The following is a 27,331-nucleotide window of genomic DNA, read 5'->3' as shown; positions in this document are numbered from 1 at the left end:
CCTCATTATGAGATGCAGAGCCAGATTCAGGGTGGGCCAGGCATGAAGGATCCAGGAGTAACAATCTACTATATTTAAATCTCAAATATCACCACGAATGTACAGAGGTAAAGGAAATATATTTACCTGAATTTTCCCCTAGGACAGGGTTATAAATAAATGAAAAAAAGTTTGGTAAAGGTGGCAGAGGTGGGGAGCAGGACGTCTGAGAGAGTCCCTTTTGTATCCATGTGGGTCTCTGAGCTGCCTGAATTTATTCATTCAACATCTACTAAGCACCAAATAGGTGTTGTTCTAGGTGCTAGTATACATCTGCAAACAAGCAAAGATTCCTGTCTTTATAGCATTTCTGTGGAAGGAGACAGACAATAAACATGAGCAAGATGAATAAGCCAAATGACAGTGTAGAAGAAGATAAGTAATTTATGAAAAGAAAGCTGAGCAAGGTAAGGAGGGGCGGGAATGGGAGAGGTTCTCCTTTAAATAGGGTCATCAGGCCATGCTATATTAAGAAGGTAGCATTTGTGTAAAGTCCTGAATGAGGTAAAGAAGTAAACCAGGGGGACATCTGTGGGAAGACAATCTAGATGGAAGGAGAAGCCACTGAGATAGCAAATCCACGGCAGGAAGGCAACACTGGGGCCAACGGCTTCTTAGCAGGGAGAGTCCCAGTCAGTTACAGGATTATATTGATTGCTTTGGGGCATTGAAGAAAGTGATCTTTATTCCATCTTCCGTGCAGTCAGACTTGACTTCTAAACGTTTAAATGTCAAGCTGTTATTTTAAGGGTACGAATCTGAGTGTGCACCAAATACAGAGCATACCCACAATGCCCATTTGTCTCCACCTCTTCTGATACCTTGAGGCATTCAGAGTGGGTTTCTCTTAGTAGGGAAGGCATCCAAATTTCCCTTCTAGGTCTAGGTTGAAAGCCTTCAGGCCTTTCACTAGGATTAAGTCAAAATAAATCTATTTGCCCTACTCAGAACTTTAGTCCAGTTTTGTATCTACCCTTTCAGTTCCTGAAATTGGATTAAGGTAATCCTTGAAATTGGATCGAGGCAATCACTGGTGCAAATGCCCTTAGGCACTTTTTGGTAGATGATAACATCTTGGCCTCAAACTATTTCTATATCGTTTGGAGTATCATGCCTAACAGATATTAAAAAATCATTGGGCACATGAGGAGATTAGGCAGCTTGAAAGGGAACCAGTAGTCACAACAGAAAACAGAGATAGCCGCCCAGGGGCTTCTGGCATAGGGGTTGTCAGCAACAGGCTTTAAAATAATTATATTTTAGTGTTTGAGGAAATAAAACACAGGATTGAACATTTCAGCAGAGAACAGGAAATTATTAATATTTGTTTAAATAACAGAGGTTGGGGGCATGGCAGAGTTGAAGAACCAAATAGAAATTCTAGAACTGAAAAATGCAAGAATCAAAAATAAGAACTCAGTACATCCATGCATTCTTTCTCTATTTTATAAACTACAACAAAACAAAATCATATGGTTAACCTTTTCAAAACACTTTGGCTTTCTTACTTCTATGACTTGCCTTTTTTTTTTTTTTCTATTCCGTCTCACCTTTGTTGTCTTCCTTTTACTCTCTTTGAATTTATTCTGTATTCCTTTTCTAACCTCTTTTTCGGGATAGTATCTTTAATTTTTGTTTGCCTGTGTTTGTTTTTTAACTAATATGAGCATATAAGGCTAAAAGCATCACTTTGGCTGTTTTCTACAATTTTGATGTACAGTGCTTTCATTATCATTCTGTGTCAACTATTTATTAACTTGTCATTATGATTTCTTTTTTGATTCAGGATTTATTTAGTATGTTTTTAATTTCTGAATACCATGGTAACCCAGGAGCTTTTCATATAAGGCAACATGGTCTAATCACTCACTATTCAGTTAAAAATTAATAACAAAAACAGAACCTAGCAAACTTTTTGTAAAGAGTCAAGTAGTAAGTATTTTAGGCTTTGGAAGTAATATATGGTTTCTGTTGCATATTCTTCAATGGGATACTATGTAGCCATTGCAATGAGGCATTTTTTTATATCAGTATGGAGCTCTGAGATACATTATAAAATAAAAAATGCAAGATGCTATTTGTAGAGAATAATTTGATTTATATTGAAAAGGATATGTGAAGTACTACATATGCTGAGATATGCATGGAATAGCCTGAAGGGATACATACAAACTTGTTAAGAATGAGTGTCTCTGGAGAAAACAGAGGGAGACTCACTTTTCACTATACACTGTTTGATAGGTTTGAATTCTTTTTGTTTGTATTAATCTAGTTTTAAAAAAACATTTAAAAAATTATAGGCTGACATTTATCATATAACACATGTTTAATACATACTTTCCTCCTTTGTCCAGAGAAAAAATTTTAGGAATAAAAGCTACTGTGGAAACAGGTAAGAATATTCCATTAACTCATAGTCCCAATGGAATAAAGAAACACTTTTTAGATATTGACAAAATGAGAGAAAAACAAAAACCTTCTGTCTTCATTTAAAATTGGCTGAATGGAATTCATTTCATTCCTTTGAAGAATATTGCGGCTATTCCAGAAGAGTTTAGTACTTTTATAAAAGTGAGTTAAGTTGACAAAAGTTAAAATCTAGCAGAAAAAGCCTGGGAGTCATAGGACTGAAAATGAATTAGAAAAGTCTGACTTCAAAAGATTATGAGAGAAGCAGCATAATGTAGGACAAGAGCATAAACTTTGGAAATCCCTAGTCTAGTCTGTAGTGGCTATGGGAATTGGGTAATGGTTTACCCATTGGTTTATTTTTCTTACCTGTGAAGTATATTAACTACCAGTCTCCTTGGCTGTCATAGATCAACTGAGAACATACAACCCAGAGATGGAGTATTGAACAGGGGTGGTTTGTCTCCCTCTTCTCTTGATAGAATGTCACACAGAAGGAAATAGGATGTCATACATGCTGCTTTGGATTTTTTTATTATAATTAGAAGATAATGAGAAAATAAATACTTGCCAAGCAATTTTATTTTATACTCTAAACAACTGAGTCAGTTAAAAAGCAAATGATTATTATAATTATAGAATTATAAAAAGGAAAAGTAACAAAGTGAGAAAGGGCTTATTTGCCTTTTTATTTCAATCATTTTACAGTCAGATCCGTTTTATTAAACATAGAGAAGAAAAAGGAATTCTAAGTGTTTAGAAGTTGAGACGTTTAACATAGCAACTGGGATTGCCATTGTTCTCATTATAGCTCGAGGAAGCCCACTCTATTTTTGCTTCTATGTACTGTAGACTAATGATATGTTATCAGGAAAAAAAAATCATGTGCCAATGTGGTCGGAATTTAATATATACATTTATGATAAATACTGGATAAGTATACACTCAGAGATTATATTGTAGAAGCATTTAAAAAAAAGACAAGATATTAACAACTTTCCAAAAAGGCGACATTGACCGTTAACCATTCTCAATAACCTCTCCTATTCATTGTTCTGTCCCCATTTGTCAGCTTCTTCAAACATTACCTAAAGCTTATCAGAAGTTAAATTGCCTTAATGTTTTTTTATATTATGCTTCCTGTATCACCATAATCAAATGTTTTGAAAACTTTTAATTTTTCTCTTTCATCTTATTCACTCATTTTCATAACTATCATATGAAGAACAATGTCCAATTGGCCCAATAACTTCTTTCTTAATTTTAGCCATCATTGTTTTTGTTTCCTTTATTATTTTTTCAGATAAAGATGAAAAATGGCAATCTTCAATTCTTTTGTGTCTATGATTCAATGCCTATCACACAAAGAAAAGGCCTTTTTAACATTCCACTTCTGGGTTATATTAACTTTGATTTTTAAAAAATCAGTATTGAAATGCTTTAAAAGATAAACTGAGGCACATTAAAATTTATAAGAATTCATTCAAACAAACATCGATTTGAATTGCACAGCACCAAACCAAAAGTGGTGAGGAGCCCTCCTCTGACAGAACAATGTATGAGACTTAACCATATAGCTACACTAATCAATTTCATAGTGTGATATTGGCCTATGGATAGACATAGATCAATGGAACAAAATAGTTCAGAAATAGAATTGTGCATGTATATTTGATTTTTTACAAAATGAAGCTGGAATACTTTGATATCCAGATGGAAAAAAATGAACCCTGATTTTTACTATATAACATAAAAATTAATTTGAAATGATTCAGAGATTTAAGGAAAAGAGATAAAACTATAAAACTTCAATATGAAAGCATGAGAGAAAAATTTTATGCCCTTGGGTTAGGCAAACATTTCTAACATAGGACACAAAACCTGAAAGAGTAAGAATTAATAAATCAAACTTCATTAAAATTTAAGCTTTGGCTCTTCAAATGATCCTGTGAAGAAAATGAAAAGCTAAGACAAAAACTGGGAGAATATATATGCGAAATTATTTGTGATACAAGACGTATCAAAAATAAGAATGTAAATAACTAAAACTCAATAATAAGACTAAAACTCAGATTTTAAAAGGGTGCAAAATATTTAGACACTTCACTGAAGAAAATATATAAATGATAAACACATGAAAAGATGCTCAGAATCATTCATTGGGGAAATTGACATTAAAAACCACAATGAGCTACATACATACTAGAATGGCTATAATTAAAAAGACTGGTAATTACCAAATGTTAGCAAGAATATGAAGCAATTGTTCTTATATATTGCTGATGGGAATATAAAATGGGAAAGCCATTTGGAAAATAGTTTGTTAGTTTTTTATAAAGTTGAATATGCATCTTCTTTATGACCCAGCTGCTCCACTCCTAGATATTTTCCCAAGAGAAATGAAAACATATCCACACACACTTGTATGAAAATGATCATAGCAGCTTTATTCATAATAGCCCCAGATTGGAAATAATCCAAATTTCCATCAACTCATGAATGAATAAGCAAATTGTGGTATAGCCATACAATGGAATTTTACTCAGCAGAAAAAGGAACAAACTATTAATACACACCCATTTGACATGGACAAATCTCAAAAGCATAATGCTAACAAAGAATCCAAACACCAAAGACTACATACTGTAAAATTCAATTTATATGAAATTCTGGAACAGAATTCTATAGTGTCAGAGATCAGAACAACAGTTGTCTGGAGTTGGAGACCCGGAAAAGGGACTGGCTGCAAAGGAGCACACAGAACCTTTTTTGGTGTGATGGAAATGTTCTGTGTTGTGATTGTGGATGTGATGGTTACACAACTGTATGTATTTGTCAAAACTCATTGTGTACTTAAAATCGGTGAATTTTTTACTGTATGTAAATTATACTTCAATAAAGCTGATTTTAAAAATTAATAGTAGTCAGAAGATACAATGAACAAACCTTAGGCCCATAATTAATTTAGGTGAAATGGGCAAATTCTGGGAAAATATAACTTAGGTGACACAAACAGGAACATATCTCTAAACTAAGCACACTTGTGATAATACACGATACTGGCAACCGGACAGGTGTTTTACCTGTCAGAAGAGTGTGGAGGCTGCAATTAGGGGTTGGTTTTTTTTTGCAGCTGTTTTGTTTTGCTTTGAACGGATGTGCTGAAACCGTTTTTATGCCTCCATTTTCTTATAAACTTTATCAGTGGGTACTTAATTGCTCTCAATAAAAGACTCAACTATATTTGTTTACCAGAAACCTGGAGACACATATTGGCCAAATTAATTATAAAAGCCACAAAAGGAAAATAATTATATTAAGTACATACAATACATAACTTGGCACAAAAACAAGTATATACCCAGGATATAAAAAAATCAGGACAGAGAGAACAGTCTCAAAGAATGTCTTTATTTTTTTCTCTCCTTTTGCCCGGTCCCTGTAGTTTCCAATTTGGTTTTGGTAGAAAATCTCATTTAGCATGTCTCTAGGAACATTTGGTAGGGGTAGTAGAGGAAGGCAGCTCTCTGGATTGAACTGCTGCTTCCCTTACACAGGAAACTATTCAAGAAATTATACCTCTTCCCATTTTTCTTAAACTTAAAAAATAGGTGAAGATTTTCAGAAAATGAATGTGTCAGGTAGTTATGAGCTGTCCTCCCTGCTCCAGGCCCAAAACCTTTCCTTGTTTATAGTTCAGTTTCCTGCCTTATCTGGGCCAACAAGATGTAAAAAGCCCAATGGGCTTTCCCAATGGGCAACGCAGGCTCGCCCAGGAGCCCGGGACCCAAGAGGCGACCCGGTGATCTGGGTTCCTTATACTGTAATTATAATAAATTTACATCGCAGTTTTGCCTCCTCATCCCCCACCGTGGGCTTCTCTTAGGTACTTATGGGGGAGGCCTGCGCACTAGGAAAAGGGTTACATAACATCAAACTGTCAATCAACATGTCAAGTAAATAACGTAAAACGCGGGGAGGGACTTCCCATCATTTTAGAGGAAATGAAAACCAACCCTAATGCTAACGAAGGGCTGTTTTTGGTTTCCAAAGAGGCTGCTTTTGTGTCTTCTGAAAAATGTACTTTTGCTCTGCTTTATAAACTCCTGCCACTTAAAATTGTTCCAAATTTCTCTATTGAATTCTTCAAGAAGACAGAGAACAGAGATCTAGATGAACCAGTAACAAATGCAGTAAAATCTAGAGCTAAAATTGAATCTGTTAGCTGTTGGCCTTGCTTTTGTATATCTGTGCGCCTTGTTTGAGCTGAACTCTTACCTATTAGATTTTTCTCCTGTATTTTCTCAGGTATCTTTGCTCTTTTTTCTCAATTTAAGAAATTAAAAATGGTTGAGTTCAGACTATTAAGGTTAGAGGCAGACTCCTTGGGTTGAAATGCCATCTCTGCCATTTTCAGATTCGATTTTTCCTATGCCTAATATTAATAACAATAACAATGACAACATCGCTGACATTTTTATTATATACTTATATGGCACGGAAGGGTTAAGTAAATCTTCCAGGGTCAGGCATCTGCCTGAGCTCAAATCTGCCTGAGGGAAAGCCTCACTTTTATGGAAATACTATCAGAGGTAAATTAATCCTGACCCTCCCATTCAAAATCAAGAAAGCAAAAACTCATTTCATCCCACAAATATTGATTGAGCAAGTGCAAAAACAGGACAAGACTTCTGGCCTTTGGACCCTGATGGTCTCTAGAAGAAAACAGTCTGGTCATTGTGCATGAGAAATAGACACGGGAAAAGAGTTTGGGGAGGTTTGTCATCCACAGATGTGGGATGAGGGCTGGAATGAATCAGGAAAAGCCTCACAGAGAGGGACTTTGGAAAGGCAGCTTTAAAACATGTCCTGAGCAACTGGAAGAGTTGGTCATTGCAGAAGCACCGCTATAACAATGCTAGCTAGAGATTGTTGATGACCTACAAAGAGCTGGATGGGCGCAATTCTAAGCATTTTCCATGCTTTAGCGGATTAGTCCTCCAATAACCCAGACCAATGCCAGGCAAGTAGCTGAATACTACTACCAGCCCCATTGTGCAATGGGAAATCAAGGTGTACAGATTCTCAAGGTCATGCATCCAGAAGTGATGGGACCAAATCCAGACATTGTCCTGGAGTTGACGTTCTTCACCATTGTTCTATACTATTTTGGCAAACATCAAAATAGACACCTGTGTTAGGTGTCAGGATCTTGGGACCACACCACCCAGTCCCCCATCTCCCAACCTCCCACACCCTGATCCCGAGGAACATCAGAAAAGCCACATTAGAGAACCAAAGAATTCAATTCAAAACGTCTAGTTAGACTGATTTGAACCTAGGTCTGGCATACTCCCAAGTCTATGCCTCTCCAAAGCAAAATTCCTCCTGCTTTGGATGAAGTTTTAGGTCCCTAAGACATTTTGCAATGGGTCCTTACTTGTTCCCAGACAACTGTGGTTTAAGTGGCAATCTCAACTCAGTGCATATTTTTATCTCCTTTAAAAAAAGAAGCTATCATTAATTAAGAATGTACTACATGCCTGGCATTGTTCTGAGCATCTTGCCTATATTGAATCATTTATTCTGCATTTTTTGTATTCATTTAGGCATGCCTGCAGATGAGAAATTCATGTTAGCTTTTCATCCTCTTTCAAAAATGGCAATGGCTGGTAGGATAAAACAAATCCATGGGAAATGGAAAATATTTTTACTCTTCCATAGTATTCTCCTGGTATATAGGTGATTTTATTTTCTCACAGCTAATCTCTGCTTTTGCAATATTCTGATTTATAATCATGGGTGTCCCTTTTAAACAAAATTTTATTCTTCCAGTAGGTCGTCTGTGAAACTGTCCTTGGTAATGCAGAAATTCTGTGACTTTAGTGAAAAGGAGCTTTGGAAACTATGCTGCTTGTTTGCTTGTTTTTATAGTTTTTATCAGGCAGTTTTTATGCCCCCATGCTTTCGGGGAGGATGAGAAGCCACCGGCATCTGTGGGCGTTCTTAAGTGATGGACTTAATGCACTAATGCTTTGAGGAAGAATGAGTTAGAATGGAAGGGATGGTTTTTCTAGTTCTCAACCACTCCACCAGAACTGGATTTCTGCTGCCAAAACGCTTTTGTTTTCAAAGGGGTTTACTATTTCTCCTCAGTTTTTATATTACTGTAGGACTAACAGCCATAAAAAGTTATGGTCCCTTCTAACAATACTACTCAGAAACTGCATTTTTTTTTCCTTCTTCAAAACCTCTAAGGAGTGAGAAAACCATACCTTCCTTTGAAAACCAAACCTAGTGGATCAAAAGCCTTTATGGTAAAAGGGTGGGAAATCACAGCTTGGGTTCTGCCAGTCAGCCACATCAACAGTGAGTTATGTTGATGGGCTGAGTATATTTATAGCCTGCTGTACATGCCCTTGCCAAAAACTTACTTTCTTGTGCCCAGAGCAATGCCTGAAACCAACCTGGTAATGCCTGGACCAATGCCAGGTCACCAGTAAATGCTTCTTTTTTTTTTTAACTTTCTATTTCGAAATAATTTAAAGCTTTAAGAAGTTGAAAGAATAGTACAGACTCAGCAATTATTAATGACTTTCTGCATTTGCTTCTCTCCTTTTTTATTTGGACATAAAATTTTTTATGAACCATTTGAAAGCAAGTTTCAGACATCATAACTCTGTCTAAACAGCTCAGTTTCTATGTCCTAAAGCAAGGATATTCTCTTATATAACTGTGACATAATAGAAAATGTATGTTGGTCTCTGTCCCTGGTTGTCTCCTAAAACCTTTGTAAATTCTTAAATGACAAGAGCGCTAGGGGCATCATTTGTTCCATTGAGGTGACTCCTGGATGCACGTGGATGGGCGGTGGTCACCCGGAAGACCAATGCATGATTATAAGCTTGGTCTTTTCAGCTCCACCCTCCATTCTCCAGAGGGGAGAGGGGCTAGAAATGGAGTTAATATTTCATCATGCTAATGTGAGTAAGTCTCCAAAAATCCCAATAGCACAGATGTGGGTGAGCTTCCAGGTTGGCAGACACATCCATGCTGAGAGGGTGACACATGGGGGCAGTGGCTTCTGAGCATGGGACCCTCCGAGACCTTAACCCTGTGCATCTCTTCATCTGGCTGTTCATCTTTTATCATAGCCTTTAATAAACTGATAAATGTAAGTAAGTGTTTCCCTGAGTTCTTTGAGCCACTCTAACAAATTAATTGAACCCAAGAGGGGTCACTGGAAAACTCTGATGTTAGCTGGTTGGTCAGAAACACAGGTGAGAACCTGGGCTTGCAACGGGCATCTGAGCTGAGTATGTCATCGAGGGAAGTCTTGTGGGACTGAGCCCTTAATCCGTGGGACCTGATGCTATCTATGGGTAGATAGTGTCAGAATTGGATTACATCATAGGACACCCAGCTGACATCACAGAGGATTGCTTGTTATGGGGAAAAATCTCCACACATTTGGTGACTGGAACTGAAGTGTTTTGTGTAAGTAGTAAAGGATACTCACAGGGAAGAGAAACACAGGTGGAAAGCTGAATTTTTCCTTTTTAAATAACCTTTTTAATTAATTTGGGGAATTTACTTTTGTTATAATACTCATTTAATATGTTCTTCAGATTTTAATTTCAACAATTGCCCCACAAATGTCTTTTATAGCGATTCTGACCCCCTAATTGCATGATCCAATTTGAGATTGCATACTACATTTTTTAGTAGTTCCCTTTAGTCCCCTCAGGTCTGGAGGAATTCCCCAGTCTTTCTTCACACTATATAGCATTGACATTTGTGAAGAGTGCAGGCCAGTTGTTTCATAGACAGTCCCTCAGTTTGGGCCTCCTCACAGTTAGATTCAGATCGTGCACTTTGAGCAGAAGTGTTACACATGCTGTGTTCTCAGTGTGTCATATCAGGATACCCACCATCTCAGTTTTTTCTACTGTTGGTGACATTAACAGTAGATACTTCTTGAACCGAGTAGCTAAATTGAGGTTATTTATAATCACACAAAGTGATTTAATAATTCTTTCTTAGTCTCTGTTTGCATTATTAACAACTAAGGTTTTTCAAAATCTGATAAGTCACAGAGGTGGGATTAAATCAGAGTAGTTAAGAGCACAAGCTGTACTGCCCAGCTCATTGGTTCAATTCCCTGATCCCACTTGGCTCTTCTGACCTTAATCTCTTAGTTTCCTCATCTGGAAACTGGTCATAATGAGAGTTCTGCAGTTCATTTGCCTGTAATGAGGATTTTAAAAAAGAAGCATTTAATATAATAAAGCATTTAGCTCTTGGTCTTAGAAAGTAAGGGCTCAATAAAAGTTATTGAATGTTATTATTGCTTTTATTATTGTTATTTGTGATTGTTATTATTATTATCCCATACAATGGCAAGCAAAGAAAGCTAGTTTAAAATAAAACTTACTCAAATTCTTTTGCCATTGGCTATAGCCATACAATCAGTTCTGGCTGCAGGACTATTGGTGGAAGTGCCATGTGTCACTCTGGGCTGAAGCCCTTACAAGCCAGTGTGCTGTCTCTGTTTTGCTTTTCCCTGGCCACAGTGGCCTTGGAGGCTGCATATTTCAAATGGAGTTAGCTACAAGGTGGGATAAGTTGCCTATCACACATAGAAACTAAATGCATAAGTAAGCCCTTTTGTCTTAAGCCACAGAGATTTCAAAGTTTAATATTTTACTGTAGGAGAATTAACGTTTCCCTGATTTGAGTGGCATGTCCACATAATGTGTGTACAATGACTCAACAGGTTTTCAAATGACTAACTATACTGTCGATTCTCTTTACTGATAGTTGACTCTATGTTTACTGATACTCATTCAACAAATATTTATTGAGCGTTCATTATGTGCCTGGCTGTCTGGCAAGTGGCAAACCAAAACAGAGTTCCTGTAACAATGAAGGGAGAGAGAGGCATCAGCAAGTAACAACATAAGCAGTTGCAAATGTGTAACGGGTGTTATGCTGTGAAGACGGGAGAGGACCACAGTGCTGGGAGAGGTTATAACTGAGAAATGAGGTCTGCCACTCACTGGGTAATCTGGGTACCTTGTCTCCTCAGTTTCTCCTGCTGTGCAGTGAGTGCATTGGCCTAGCTGATCCTGAAGGCCCCTTCCAGCTCTAACAGTCTACATTTCTTTTGCGAATTCCTCTTTTTTTTCTTGTTTGTGTGAGCATTTAAAAAAAACAACCCTCATTTTGTAGGAACAATGGCTAGCAGATAAAGCAATGTGACTTCTTTTCATACCGTCATTTAAATCCAGTAATGTTAGGCAGCTTCGCTCAATGTGTTTGTGAAACTTTGGAATAATGCTTAGTAATCATCCTCAGGGGAACTTTATGAACTATGAGTAAGCAAGTTTCATTGAATACGAAAGGCAGGGGGCTTATGTCCATTTAGCAAAGATGACCCTCTTTGGGATAGAATTTGAAAAGCAATTGAAGAAACCTGAGGTTGAGGAAAATATCTCCAACTCTAGCTACCTGAAATCCCATATTTTTCATAGATTTCCGGAAGCCTTTGAATGACAATGACAGTGTTTACCTGGGAATCTCACCATTTTTTTTTCCTAATACTTGAGGGTGAATGGCTTGTGGTAGCTGGAAGTCATTTAGGAATAAGCAAGGTATAGAGCTCAAGTTCAGCTTGAGGGATTTGGTCAGAGTGAAGACTTGGGTCCAGAAGCAGAGGTTAAGTGTGCGGTAGGGAGGCCCTTTCTGCCAAGTGGAAATCACTCAAAATGAAGGATCAAGGAATAGTGACTTGATTTTACAATGTTGGCAACTACTTACAATGAGTACCTGGTATGAGTACCAAATAAATTCACCCTAATACCAAGAGCCATAATAACATGGAATAATGCTCTTACATAATGTAAACAAAGCAATACAGTCTAAATATTTTAAGCAAGAAAAGAAAGGGGGGTAATTTTTTCCCCTGAAATGACTGGAGGTCTTTGCTAAGAATTTCATAACATCTGTATACCCCAGATAGGTGTCAAAGAGGAAAAGGACAGAAAAAGAATAGCACAAACTTCAATTCATGTGACTGATTCCCACGTTGATGCCAGCGAAAAAGCCAATACATAACTGCAAAATAACTTAAAAAAATTTACATGACTAAGCAAAACTGGTATTAATAAGCCAGTTCTTCTTTTTGTAAAGGACTTGAAACTTGCTAACATAATAGGAGCAGTTTTCTCATGCCCATAGCACCATTTTCACATCCCACATTTTGCCAGTTTGGTATTTCCTTCCTTATTGCTTGAAAGATTGTCAGATATTTTGAAAGGAGAAAAGTCGATTAAAATGCATGTAGACCATTCTTTAAAAATTCTGATAGAACAAGAAGAACTTAACATGTCAGAAACAATTAAATATGAGGGTTTTTTGTGGTTTTCTTTTGAGGGCAGGGAACTTTGGTTAATGTTCTGTATCCTTGGGTGAAAATGTTATATTTATGTTAAAAGTAAATATGCTTTTTAAAATTCATTCAACCAAAGTAATTCACTTTATTTTATATTACCTTGAACTGTCTCAACCGTTATGTTCACATATAGCTTGTAAGGAATTCTAAGAAAAAGGAAAACTATTTTATATAATAACACAGTTATTTAGTATTAGAGTAGGGACTTAGGGGACTCAGTGATTTTTAAACCATTTCCTTTTTTAATTGGTGGAACTTGTTTCAATAAACACACACACAATGAATGCCAACATTTTAACACAGGAAAGCCATCCTGGTGGGAGAGGGGATGGAGAAGCCCAACCCAATCTCAATCCAGGATTTGTTTCAGATTAATGTTCTTTGCTTCACTACTTTATCGCCAAGTTCAGCAGAGGATCTGGCATAAGCAGGGACTTGATACATATTGTTGAAGGAACATATTGTGCTGCCTCAGTCAGTATCAAATAGAGATCATCCTTTATAATACATATTAGAAAAGTTATAAACATAAATAATGTAATAATAGAAATTATTTGTTGTATTATTTTTAGTAATAGCAATTAGCCAGGCAGTAGTTGGCCTTAAAATATGTTTTAGTACTTGGCAAAACAATGTGAATTCATTTCCATTTGAGAAGTATATTAGGAGTTCAACAGTGCTCCAGGTTGAAGTCAACTGAAAAGTGTAAGACAAATTCTGATTTTGCTGTGTACTTGATACCGAGATTCATTTGCTTTAATTTTATATAGCATGACCATATTAAATTCTTCTATAAACTTTGTACAACCTTCTTACATTTAGAGTTCTCCCTCTAAATAGACAGCTGTACTTTAGAACAAAGTTACTTTCTTTTATCAAGACACATTCTTTAGTACGCAGAAATGTTTTCCTTATTAGTTTAAGTAGTTTTAATTAGAACTTAAAACCATTAGGTACCTTAATTTTTAGTGAACACTGAGAAGCAGGCTATTGTAAACTGTTACACTAGCATTCTTTGACAAATTTATGAACACATTTTATAATTTCTGTAACCATGAGCTTTACAGCACAATTTCTCACTAGGCACAAAATATGTCTATATAACTTAGCAAACTTTAAGAATTTTGGTTACCACAAAAATTCTCAGGCTGTTTGCATATATATACACTGTTATACATTAATACAGTATTATTATTAAGATGTTTATTTGCTACACTTGTTTACTTATTTTTAGCAACTATGCTGGATTACTTAAAAAACTTTTACTAAACATTAGACAAAGTTAAGCTTTTCTTTAAGCAACTTCTTGAAATGTTTAACAGATAACATCAACTTAAATGACTTTAAGTAAATTTTGACAGCTGATAACTATAAGGACATGTCCGTTTCAGCTAAACTTAAATTAGCATTAATGCTTAATATTTTTTATTAGATTTTCTGGAAGTTTTAGAATGCTCAATTTTCACAAGCACTTGTTTTTAAATCAATTTTTATTAATACTATCTGGAGGTAGGAAAATATTTTTCATTTACACACTTAGAAACACAAACATACCAATTGAGACATAATGACTACAAAAAGATCAGGTAACATCTGTCTACTTTGTCTGGACACCTTACCCTGGTCCTCTCAAGACTGGCTCCTTCTTATCTTTCACCGTTCAGGCTTCTGCTGAACTGTTACCTCCTTCAAGGACTTCCCTGACCCTTCTATCTAACCTAAAATAGTCCCTTTTCCCCAGTTAGTTACATTTTATTACAATACACAACCCATCTCCTCCATAGCATTTATTGCAATCTATAGGTATGTCATTTATTTATTTGCTTATATGTTGAATGTGATATGTTCTGCCTACCTTGGGGGTAAGGGCGCCAGCCCTTACATGAAACTTCTCTGACAGTGGCTAGTCTATCATCAGGGCTCAATAAATATTTGCTCAATGAGTGGATGAATAAATAAGCATGCATAGTGCCCCAAAGCACTCAGCTGCCCATGAGGAACAGACAAGAGTGTGAATATAGGTTGTACTTGGAATGGCTGTGGAGAGAGGGGCTCTGCAACCCTGGGGAGGCAGTCTGAGGAGGAACAGAAGACTTTAAATCAGTTAATATCACTCCCCTGCTTGAACACCTCAGACCCACTTCTTTCCACCTATGATACTTATCCTCACTTTCCTCAGCTCTAAATGACAATAACATCAATTTTGATGTCCATTAATGAAGGTCCCTTTTCTCCATGCATGACAATAAGGCCTACGTGAGGCCAGAGGACTCGAGGGGTGCTTCTTTCTGTGCACTTAGGGGTAGGGCTGACTCATCCTGAGCCAATGAGTATGGTTTCATTAAATGGATTGAAACTCAACTGGGAATGTTTGGACTTTAGTTGTAGAGGTTCCACTGGAGGTCAATTTGCATGAAAGATCCAGGAGCTTCCTAGGAAGACTTATTCCCAAGGAAATTACTTAGTTACTGGAAAAGAAAGTGAATTTTGAGTGTCGCATGTTGTTTATCACTCAGATTAGCAGAGCTTGTGCATCATGTCAAAACTAAGAACTGGGCAAGTTGTTCTGACACAAAAATGTTAGTAGGGTGTGGTGGGGCACAGAAATCCTGCTCTCCTGTGTAATGCCACAATAGCACAATGTGAACTCTCTGCATGATGGCACCAGAGAGCCAGCCTTTATCTCTCCCCATTACTTGGAGGCCAAAAGGACTTATCTGTAGGATTTGCAGGGGGCCTAGGAAAGTTCCACTCACATATAGGAGGTAAAGCCTCAGGAATGCTGTGTAATGAATTTCCATCTTTTCATTTCACTTTCTTCTCCCATGCCTCCCTCATAGAACATTTTGCCACTGTTAAGAAAAATGAGGTAAATCTACATGCATTGATGTAGAATATTTGCAGAGATACATTATTGTGAAGTGTAAAAAAGATACACAACAGTGTGAAACTTATGCTACCACCTATCTTAGAGGAAACATACATACACAGGAAAACATTGGAGATATTCCAGATTTGTTCCAGACCAGGGCAATAGAGCGGTATTGCAATAAAGTAGTCAAATGAAGTTTTTGGTTTTCCAGTGCATATAAACATTCTGTTTACACTAGACTGTAGTCTATGAAGTGTGCAATAGCATGTGCAAAAAAGTACATACTTAATTCAAAAACATTTTATTGCTAAGAAATGCTAACCATCATCTGAGCTTTCAGTAAGTCATCGTCTTTGCTGATGGAGAGCCTTGCCTCGATGTTTAATAGCTGCTTACTGATCAGGGTGGTGGTTGCTGAGGCTGGTGTGGCTATGGAAATTTCTTAAAATAAGGCAACGACAAAGTTTGCTGCATGGATTGACTCTTCCTTTTATGAACGATTTCTCTGCGCATGTGATGCTGTTTACCCATGGTAGAAATTCTTTCAAATTGGAGTCAATCCTCTCAAACCCTGCTGCTGTCTTATTAACTAAGTTTATGTAATATTCTAAAATCCTTTGTTGTCATTTCAACAATCTTCACAGCATCTTTACCAGGAGTAGATTCTAGCTCAAGAATTCACTTTTTTCCCCTTCTCATCCATAAGAAGCAATTCCTCATCCATTCAAGTTTGATCATGAGATCACAGAAATTCAGTCACCTCTTCAGGCTGTACTTCTAAATCTTCTGCTATTTTTACCACTTCTGCAGTTATTTCCTCCATGAAGTCTTGAACCTCTCAAAGTCATCCATGAGGGCTAGAATCAACTGCTTCCAAACTCCTGTTCATATTGATATTTTGACCTCATTCCATGGGTCATGGATGTTCTTGATGGCACATAGAATAGTGAATCCTTTCCAGAAGGTTTTCAGTTTACTTTGCCCATATCCCTCAGAAGAATCACTAATGTGGCAGCTATCACCTTACAAAGCATACATCTTAAATAATAATACTTGGAAGTTAAAATTACTCCTTGATCCATAGGTTGCAGAATGGATGCTATGTTAGCAAGCACAAAAACAACATGAATCTTGTAAATGAATCCATCAGAGCTCTTGGGCGACCAAGTGTATTGTCAATAAGCAGTAATATTTTGAAAGGAATCTTGTTTACTGAGAACTAGGTCTCAACAGTGGGCTTAAAATATTTAATAAACCTTGTTGTAAACAGATGTGCTGTCATCTAGGCTTTGTTGTTTCATTTATAGAGCACAGGTAGAGTAGATTTAGCATATTTCTCAAGAGTGCTAGGATTTTTGGAATGTAAATGAGCACTTCAACATCGTCACCAGTTGCATTAGCCCTTAACAAGAAAGTCAGCTGATCCTTTAATACTTTGAATCCAGGCATTGACTTTTCCTCTGTAGCTGTGGAGGTCCTAGATGGAATCTTATTCCAATATAAGGCTCTTTCATCTACATTGCAAATTTGTGGCTTAGTGTATCTTAGCTAGAGGTTCTGGATAACTTGCTGCAGCTTCTCCATCAGCACTTGCGGCTTCACCTGGCGCTTTTATGTCATGGAAATGGCTTCTTTCCTTAAACCTCATGAACCAACTTCTGCTAGCTTCAGACTTTTCTTCTGTAGCTTCCTTACCTCTTCAGCCTTCACAGAATTGAAAAGAGCTAGGGCCTTGCTCTGGTGTAGGTTTTGGCTTAAGAGAATGTTGTGGCTGGTTTGATCTTCTACCCAGACGAGTCAAACTTTCTGCATATCAGCAATAAGGCTGTTTTGCTTTATCATTTGTGTGTTCACTGCAGTAGCACTTTTAATTTCCTTCAAGGACTTTTCCTTTGCATTCACAACCTAACTAATTATTGGCACAAGAGGCCTAATTTCAGCCTATCTCAGCTTTCAACATGCCTTAAGATCTTAAGATAAGATCTTTATAGTGATTATTTCTGAGAAGGTGACTCTGGTGGGAGAGAGATTTTTCATTCTTTATACTCTTTTCTACTTTTTGAATTCCTTTATATATAAAACTTAAAAAAACTATGGATTGCAAAAAATAATATTTAAATAAAAAATGATTGGTAAGTTAGTCTGAACTTTCTCACATTGACTATTACCATGTATCCCAAATAAAAGAAAAGAAGAACACACTATTCAGAAAATAATATGTAGATATTTTTAGTTTTCATATATATGCATAGATATGAATGCATATTATATACAACATGAATGTATTATAAATAATATAGAAACAATAATTTGAATATATATACATATATATATTTTTTTCCAATTAGGAAGTTTCTTATTTTGGGTAGGCCAGGTCATTTCCCAGAAAGAGAAGACAGCAATAGTGCTTAAGAAGTCTGGTTCTGATGACAAACAGTTTAGGGATCCAGTCTTAGCTCTGCCACACATTAGCTGTGCATCTTGGATAAATTATCTAAGTTTTTATTTCATTGCCTTTAAAATGTGGGAGAATAATAGTACATACCTCATAAGGTTATTTATGAAAATTGAATGAATTAAAGCAATTGAAGCGATCAGCACGCTGACTGACCCAAAGTAAGTGCTTAATAAATGTTATTATTAGAAAGTGCGTGTGATGCAATTGAAGAGTACACAACAGTGAAGATCATGAAATAAAGCCAACATTTGTCTTCCTTTTTGAAAAATGTGACCATCCAGTGACAAGTATAGATAATAAAGCACATTTAGAGAAGTTCCATTTGTGTATTACCAATCGAGTAGTTTCTAGTCAGTCGTTAAAGTTTGAGTCTCTCAAGGATAGCAGACCATTGAGAGGTAGGTGGGGTGTGGATAAAATGGCAGGGCCTCCCAGCCAGTCTAGAAGAGATTGTGCTACATCCTTTATCTATGTGTGTTTCTTGATGCTTTTACTATTCTTAGGTTTCTTGTGTCTTACTTAACAAGGTCAAAGAACCTTGGATTGGAGAGAAAGAGTTCAAGCCTGACTCTGTAACTAATGAGCCGGTGGTCTTTGGGCCACAGTGCCCCCACTTGTACAACAAGGAGACTGGCCCAGATGATCTCCAAAGTTCTCTCTGATCTAACAATTCTTTAAAAATACCATCTCTGCTTAACCCTTCTGACCTCTACCAATTCTGTATCCTGTGTTGCTCCATTTTGATAGACTCGGATTGGGAGGTGATAGAGAGCTTTGCAAAGCCTGAACTAAAAATAGCCTCCTCCCATAAATGTTTTATCAAAGCTAGAGAGCTAAATAAAATAAAGATAATTGAAAATCAGTATTAATCTCTGCTTTCTGAAACTTCCCTTCTTTACCTTGTGAAAAGAAGTTTCCATCAGAGGTGGGTAAACTAAATTAAGAATGGATGTGCTTTGGAGTTCAAATCAAACAAACAGATTTAAATTATGAAAACCTATGAAGAATAAGATTCATTGTGCTTTTAACTCCTATTCAAATGATTCGGTACTTTTACTAGGTGTACTTATTTAGCTTACTTTTTCCAGCATTTTGTAGAAATGTTATACCTTATGCGTAATAAAGATTAAAATGCTTTACATTTGTGAAATTGGTGATTCCCAGCTTATCAAGAGATTTTACAGTTTAATAACTTACAACCAAAACATATATTTGGTCAAGAATTTGATAATATAGAATATAGCTCTTTTCTCTCATTAGAAATGATAAATTGACATTTGGGTTAAACTTTATAAAACAAATATTGCAAGTTGGTAAAAATAAAAACTTTAATAGAAATGCAAAATAAGGTAGTAGGTTCTGAAATGCTAACTTTTTTTCCCACAATAGTGAGTTAGGCAATATTCAAAGAACTTCCTTATTTTAACTTTAAAATTTAAAACAACTTCTCTATATCAATAATAAAGAGTCTTTGTTTTTCACCAGGCAGGGAGTTCTCTTCAAAATTTGATATGCAACATGGTATTTGGTGTAAAGCAGGTTGCTTAACCTGCTATTGAAAACAAGATATAAAAATACCAGTTCATATTTTATAGGGTCAATCTTTTATTCTATATAATGCCAGGGTCTCATGGATAACATAATACGTGTATGTGGTTTTTGAAAGTGGGATGGAAACTACGTGTGTTTCTTGATGCTTTTACTATTCTGAAGCAAACTTCATTGCTTCAGAAACTGAGGAGAGGAATTTGAATTTCAGTATTTTATTTTAGATAATTTATTATATTACTTCAGATATTTTAATATTAAATTTTGAATAGATTAAATTGTTGTTTAGATTAGGCTGCCTCATCTAAGTAAATGGAGAAATTTGATATTGACTCTTTCCTTCCTGTTCTGGAAAATGGCAATATAGAACAGTAAAACATTTGCTTTCTCTCTGGAGTAGGAATGCTGAAGTGAGTCATTCATTCACTCATTTATTTAACAATGATTTTTTTAGTATTTACTATATGTGAGGTATTATGCAAAGCCTTATAGGAAAGAAAAGAGGTACATAATTAGGTACCTTGTATACATACAATATATGTGTGTATATATATATATGTATGTATGTATATGTGTGTGTGTGTGTGTATAAATTCCTAGAAATGGAATTTTTGTCAGCAGTATATGCATTTAAAATTTTTGTATATAGATATTACCTAATGTTCATCCAAAAGATTGCACAGTGGATGAGTGAGTTTTCCCACATGCCACTTTAAAAATTTACCAATTAAAAAGGTAAAAAATGACATGTTAATGTGGTTTCTTTAAATGTTTTTTGAAATATAACACATAGAAAATCACATGATCAAAGAAGCAAACAAGTCAGCTTAAAAAATAGAGTATCAGAACCTTCCAGAAGCTGTCCTCTTGCTCCCTCATAATCACTACCTGCTTTTTGCTTTCCAAAAACACCATAGTTCAGTTTTGCTGCTTTTGAACTTACATGCATGGAGTCATACACAGTATGCGTTCTTTGGTCCCTGGTTTCTTTTGCTCATTAACGGTTTGTAAGATTTCTCCATGTTGTGTAAATGCTAGTTCTTTCATTTGTATTGTTATATGGTTTTCTATAATGAAAATACATTGCAACTTACATATCCATTCTACTGTTAACAGACATTTTGGTTGCTTATAGTTTTTTATTTTTGTGAATCATGCCATACTACTATTCTTGTACATGCCTTTTGGTGCAAATGGCATGCATTTCTGTTAGGTCTATAGGTAGGAGTGTGGCACAGACATTGCATGTCAAGATCAGTCTAGCCTCTTTGAGAAGGAAAGACTACATGGAGAGAGAGGTTAACCAATTAACCAAAGTACAAGCTGACTACAGCTGCCTGAGTAACCCCCAGCAAGACCAAAAAAGAATTGCCTAACTAGTCAATATGAATTGTGACAAATAGTAATTATTGTCTGAAGCCCCTACATCTTGAAGCAGTTTGTTACATAGCAATAAATAACTGACATAGAAATTGGTACCAGAAATGTGGCAATAGAAATTTAAAATATGTGGCATTGACTTTGGGACCAAATAATAGGTGGAGGCTGGAAAAATGAAGAGGCTTTTAGTGAAAGTGGGAGGAATGGTAAACAAATTGTCAGGGAAGGATAGAAAAGCTGTGAGGAAATAATATTGGAGGCTAGAAAAACAATGAACTGTGGTAAACAGTTGTGGAACAGTGGACAAAAATTTTACCTGTGGTAACTTAAAAATAAATAACATAGTAATGAGCTTGCAGAACTGGCTGAGATATTTCCAGGCAGAATATTGCAAGTATCATTTGGCTTCTAAGAGCTGAGTATGAAAAGGTATGGGAAGGTATTAAAAAAAAACTGTTCAGTTTGTAAGAATATGGAGGAAATACAGTGGGCCTAGACTTCCTGGGTTAGAAGATAAAACTGTTCCTTATCTCAATTTTCTTTAGCTAGCAAGAATTTCAAAATAAGAAATGGCTTCAGCATAGAGATAAAATCAATGATATGACTATAAGCCCCTTTGTTAAAATCCCAGAAAGATTTAGGTTATGGCTATTAGACCCTCTCAGGTAGATAAAGGGCTCCTAAGTATCTTAAATGAATTGTTCCACATCAGTGTGACATTTCCAGAGACGTCTTTTTTAACAGAATCATGAATGTGGCTTTTGAGGCATAGAATAAACCTCAGTAAGATTCTTTAGAAGTCCTACAAAATGTTCATGTGTTATATTGGTGAAAGGACTGTCAGTTCAAACTAAAAGGGTCAAGAGAGCTGTCTATGTTTAATATTTGAGACCACAGACGTTGGGCTACTGTGCTGTGTTATATCCTCCCTACAGAGTGGGGATCTGAGATACAGTTCTGTTTCTTCAGCTCTCAGAAACAAAGAGGACCATCGTAGCAAGCCATAGTCCAGGATGAGACATTAATACTATACTTAAAGCCAGTCACATTCACCCTGAGGGGACAAATACCGGTATGTAGAAAATATCTATAGTGAATACCTGTTTTGTCCTTAGATCAGCTTCTATGTACTTTCCCTTTCCTATACCATTATTCAAGTGCATGGTGCCTGTGAAAATAAATATGATCTTCCAGAGGGTACTGTTATCTTAGCCACAGTTGATTGGTCCAAGTGCAGACATCTGATTACAAGGAATTTAGTGTGTGGGTGTGGGGAGAGTGGGTGCAAATGGTAGGGATAATTATGAAACAAGAGTGGCTATGAATTATGGCCATACATTGATGACAATTATAGATGATGTTAAGTACATGGGAGTTCATTGTAACTAGTTTCTCAATAGAGTATTTAAAATCTTGAAATTGTGTTTTAAATTTTTTGTAATGTAAAGTTTTTTAAAAAGCCAAATTATTTTTTATTTCACCCAAACCTACATTTATTTTTTATGATTAATTTTTTTCATAAATAAATATTCTCATTTCTAGGTGTCAGGGTATCCTCAGAGGTAAAAAAAAAAAATCCCTTATGGAAATTTACTATCCTAAAACATCTTCCATCTTTAACATAAAGGGAGAGAAAAACCCTACATGTATAATCTCAAATGAAAGCACTTAACACACTGTAAAGTACTTCTTAAACTTTTTGGACCACAGATCCTTTGAGAATCTGATGGTAGTTCTGGACTGTCTTTCTGGGGAAAAAAAGGAAAAAAAGTATGTAGAGATAGATATAAATGTCTGGAAACAATTTCAGTAGGTTTGCAGGCTTCCAGAAGTCTATCTATGAATTTGTAAATGCCAGGTTAAGAACCTTTAACCTCAAAAAGAACAAAATACTCAGGAATAAGTTTACCCATGGAAGTACAAGACCTGTACAATGAAAACTACAAAAAGCTCTTGAAAAAACTGAAGACAACCTTTGTAAATGTGAAGACATTCTGTGATCATAGATTGGAAGACTTAACATTAAAATGGCACTTCCCAAATAGATCTACAGATTCAAGGCAATTCCCTACTCAAATTTCAACTGCCTTTTTTTTTCTTTTTCAGAAATGAACAAGCTGATCCTAAAATCATATGGAAATGCAAGGGACCCAGAATAGCGAAGTCAATCTTGAAAAAGACAAACAAAGTTGGAGAGCTCTCACTTCCTGATTTCAAAACCTACTACAAAGCTACAAGACGTTGCAGTACTGGCATAAGGACAGACATATATATCCATGGACTAGAACTGAGAGTCCAGAAATAAATCTGTATAATTATGTTCAACTGATTTTTGACAAGGATGACAGTACCATTTAATGGGTAAAGACTAGTTTCAACAAATGGTGCTGGAATAACTGGCTACCCAATAGGCAGAAGAAAGAATTTGGATTCCTATCTCATATCATATACAAAAATTAACTAAAAATTGATAAAAGACCTAAATTTAGAAGCTAAATCTATAAAATTCTTAGAAGGAAATATAGGTATAAATCTTCATGAGCTTGAATTAGGCAATAGTTTTTTAGATATGACACAAAAGTACAAGTTACAAAAGAAAAAATACATAAAGTGGACTTCATCAAAATTAAAAACTGTGCATCAAGGGACACTATCAATAAAGTGAAAAAACAACTCACAGAATTGGAGAAACTATTCATAAATCATATATTTAATAAGGGCCAGTATCCAGAATATATTAAGAACTTTTACAACTCTACGATAAGAAGACAGGTAACTCAATTTAAAAAAATGGGCAAAAGATTTGAATAGACATTTCTCCACAGAAGATACATATAGCCAATAAGCACATGAGATGTTCAACATCATTAGTCATCAGGAAAATTCAAATCAAAACCACAATGAGATACCAGTCAGTGCCTACTGGGATGGCTGTAATTTAAAAAGTGGAGAGTTAAGTGTTGGTGAGGTGTAGAGAAATAGGAATCCTCAGACACTGCTGGTAAAATATAAAATGTGAAGTGGTGGAAGAGTCCCACCAAACAATGCAGCCACTGTGGAAAACAGTTTGGTAGTTCCTCAAGAAGTTAAGCATAGAATTGCACTGAATTATGATGTAACCCAGCAAAGAATTGAAAACATATATTCTCATAAAAACTTGTACACAAATGTTCATAGAACCATTATTCAAGTAGCCAAAAAGCAGAATAACCCAAATGTCTCTCATCTGACTAATGGATAAACAAATCATGGAATATCCATAAAACAGAATATTATTTTGCTGAAAGAACGAAGTATTTCATACCTGATACAACACAGATGAACCTTGAAAACATTATGCTAAGTCAGGGAAGTGAGAAAAAAAGGATAAATATTGTATGATCCCACTTACATGAAATATCTAGAATAGGCACATTTATAGCAACAGAAAGTAGATTAGAGGTTACCAGAGGCTGGGAGCAGGGGTATGGGGAGTTATTGCTTAATGGGTATAGTTTCTGTTTGGGGTGATGACAGTGTTCTGGACTTTGATGGTGGTGATAGTTAAAAAACCTTGTGAATATACTAAAAATCACTGAACTGTACACTTAAACACTGAATTTTATTGTATGTGAATCATACCTCAATTTTATTTAAAAAAAACCCCTCAGTCTAAAGTGAAATTCTATTTTGTTGGTGATGTACATTTTATAAAGAGGAAACATTTGCAATACGATATATACATATCTTTATCTGTGAAAATCACACACCTAGTTATTTCAAAATGGGCCTTAAAATACAATTAAAAACACACATATGATAAGCCCTTTTGAGGTTTATGTTTATTATACTTATAATATTTCTTAGGTTTCTGCTTCAAGGAATCAAATCTGAGCAAAAGAATGCAAGTTGCACAAGGCAATGGAACATACAGAAATGTGAAGTTTCTCACTTTGGAAAGTAGAGCAAATTCTTGAGACGTGGACATGTACTTGAAAATCAATTTACCAAAAATAGAGATTAAGGTTCAGTTATAGAAGGCATCATTATCCGGTTGTTCCAGGCCTGAAAATCATATAATCAGGGGTGCTGTTGTGGCTCTGTCACTTGGCTTGTTTCTATCTCTTCATATGTAATTGAGGTGTTTTTGGAATTTAGGTTCTTTCTGGCTTTAAAATTCTTAACTTATTTGATGTTATGGTGACTTTATAGTCAAAACAATTTTGGAATTGTTTCACTGGCTTGGACTGCATTAAAACATTCACATTTTAAAATCTAGAAAATTATTATTTTTGGGCCATCAAATTTGAAAAGGATTAAATTGTCCACTCAGATGTTAATTGGACCAAATTGCTTTCATTCTGCTGAGAATCTGAACCAATACCACCACCTGGTGGCCTCTCTTCAAATATGACAACTTCCTTGAAGATCGTTCGGCTTCTCATCAACTTAGCCCAGGTGCTTCAGATACGGCTGTTTTAGGAAACAAGTTTAACCATATTACACAATATATGTTTAATAATACTTATGACATTGGCCTTAAAAATTATTTCATAATTCAACATGATTCTGGCATAATAAGCAGGAACTGTAATACCAGGTCAATATTAATAGGAATGATTATATTTTGAAAAATATTTTCTTAAATATACCTTACCAATGGAGTAATGGCTGTCTTTAGTACCAGGAAATGGTAGTATTGTCTTATTTTTTACCAACTTAATTCTTATTTGATCTTATTGTGACTTTACAGTCAAAAGAATTTTGGAGTTGTTTCACTGGTTTGGACTGCATTAAATGCAATGCAAATTGTGTTCCTATGAAACTCAAAGTAGGAAATTGGTGAACCAAAGAACTGCTCTAGTTTTAGGAAATGAAGAAAATAGAGGTGGGATGTGAATATAAAGCCCATGTTTCCTTTCAATCTGTATTTTCCAGAATTATGCATATTGTATTGGAAACAAATCTGACAGTAAAGATTAGCTAAGTGTTCCGTGACTGCTTATGGCTTTGTTATTATAAATTTGTCTCAACACTTCTTGCATCCATTTACATTTTCTGTCTTAAAAGCCTTTGGTTAATGAGTGCCTCTAAGTCAGAAATTTCGAGAGTAGGTACTGTTTTAGGGTATTCATAGGCACAGCAAAGGCCTTGAATGTAGGATACTGTCAGAAGAAAGTTAACTTGTCTGTCTAAACCTACTTTATAAATTTTAAAGAATAACATCTTATCTTAATATTTTGGGATTTTTCTTTAGATCAAAAGTTTCCATTAATGAGAAAAGGTTTTTTTTTTTTTTTTTTGTGCACCCAGGAAATTATGAGATCTTTACAACAAATAAAATAATAAAATGGGTAAATTTTGAAAAAGTTTTTTATTGCTTAAAGCATTTTTGTTTGGTCTTTATTGCACTATTGCTTCCATAGCAACTTGAAATGAGGCACTTAACACACATTATGAAAGGTAGAAATACAATATAATAGTGTTAACAATGTTTTTAATTTACACATAGCACTTCAAGTTTACACACCATCCTCACATATGTTTACTTGCTTATTTGGCTCCAAATATACAGTGTGAATATAAAGCCCATCTTTCCTTTCAATCTGTATTTTCCAGGAATTATGCATATTGTATTGGAAACATAAATCTGACATGGGCATAAATGTTAAGTAGCAATGATCAAGATTTGTCAAGTGATAGCAGCTGATCTTGGCAAAGAAAGGGTTAGAGGTGGATGAAAAATAGGTGAAATGGTCATTGGAATCAAGCACGCTGAGGTTCAATAACAGTTGGACAGTGCAATGGTTACAAGGCAGAGCCTTACAAAGGTACAGGTGTTTAGGTAATGAGTCATTTTGTTGCCAGGCAGCTGTGTCTAGAGAGGTCTCTCCCTGTGCACTAGGTGAAACCTCAACCAGATGCAAGAGGATTCTTGACTCTGATCAAGAAAGAATTCTTAAAACAGGTCTGATGAGTGTAGGTAAGGAATTCATTAAAGCGACAGTAGTAGTGGATGGCTGCAGTCATGCAGGCAGCAGAGAGCAAGGAAGAACAGAGGGAGGAAAGGAACGTTCATTGAACTCTTGTTCAGCAGAGGGCAGATCCCTTGGAACTTCAGCCAGGGTCACCTGAAGTCCATTGCCCTCTTGAATATACATGGAGTGAGAACTAAGCCCCTACTATCCCAGAA

General features: G+C 35.8%; 1 long non-coding RNA gene across 2 annotated transcripts; it reads left to right on the top strand.

Annotated features, from left to right (window-relative positions):
- LOC140843822 (uncharacterized) lies at positions 1 to 26,375 on the top strand. Of its 2 annotated transcripts, XR_012121780.1 has the most exons (5): positions 1 to 107; positions 345 to 446; positions 2,394 to 2,431; positions 22,129 to 22,231; positions 23,266 to 26,375. It is a non-coding gene; the product is annotated as an uncharacterized lncRNA (long non-coding RNA). The 2 variants fall into 2 exon arrangements; XR_012121781.1 differs by lacking the exon at positions 2,394 to 2,431.
- Positions 26,376 to 27,331: the final 956 nt, after the last annotated feature.

The sequence above is a fragment of the Manis javanica genome, chromosome 10, assembly GCF_040802235.1.
Source record: "Manis javanica isolate MJ-LG chromosome 10, MJ_LKY, whole genome shotgun sequence".
Taxonomy (NCBI): Eukaryota; Metazoa; Chordata; class Mammalia; order Pholidota; family Manidae; genus Manis; species Manis javanica.
The sequence above is the reverse complement of the archived record's forward strand: the minus strand, read 5'-3'. Positions and strand labels throughout refer to the sequence as shown.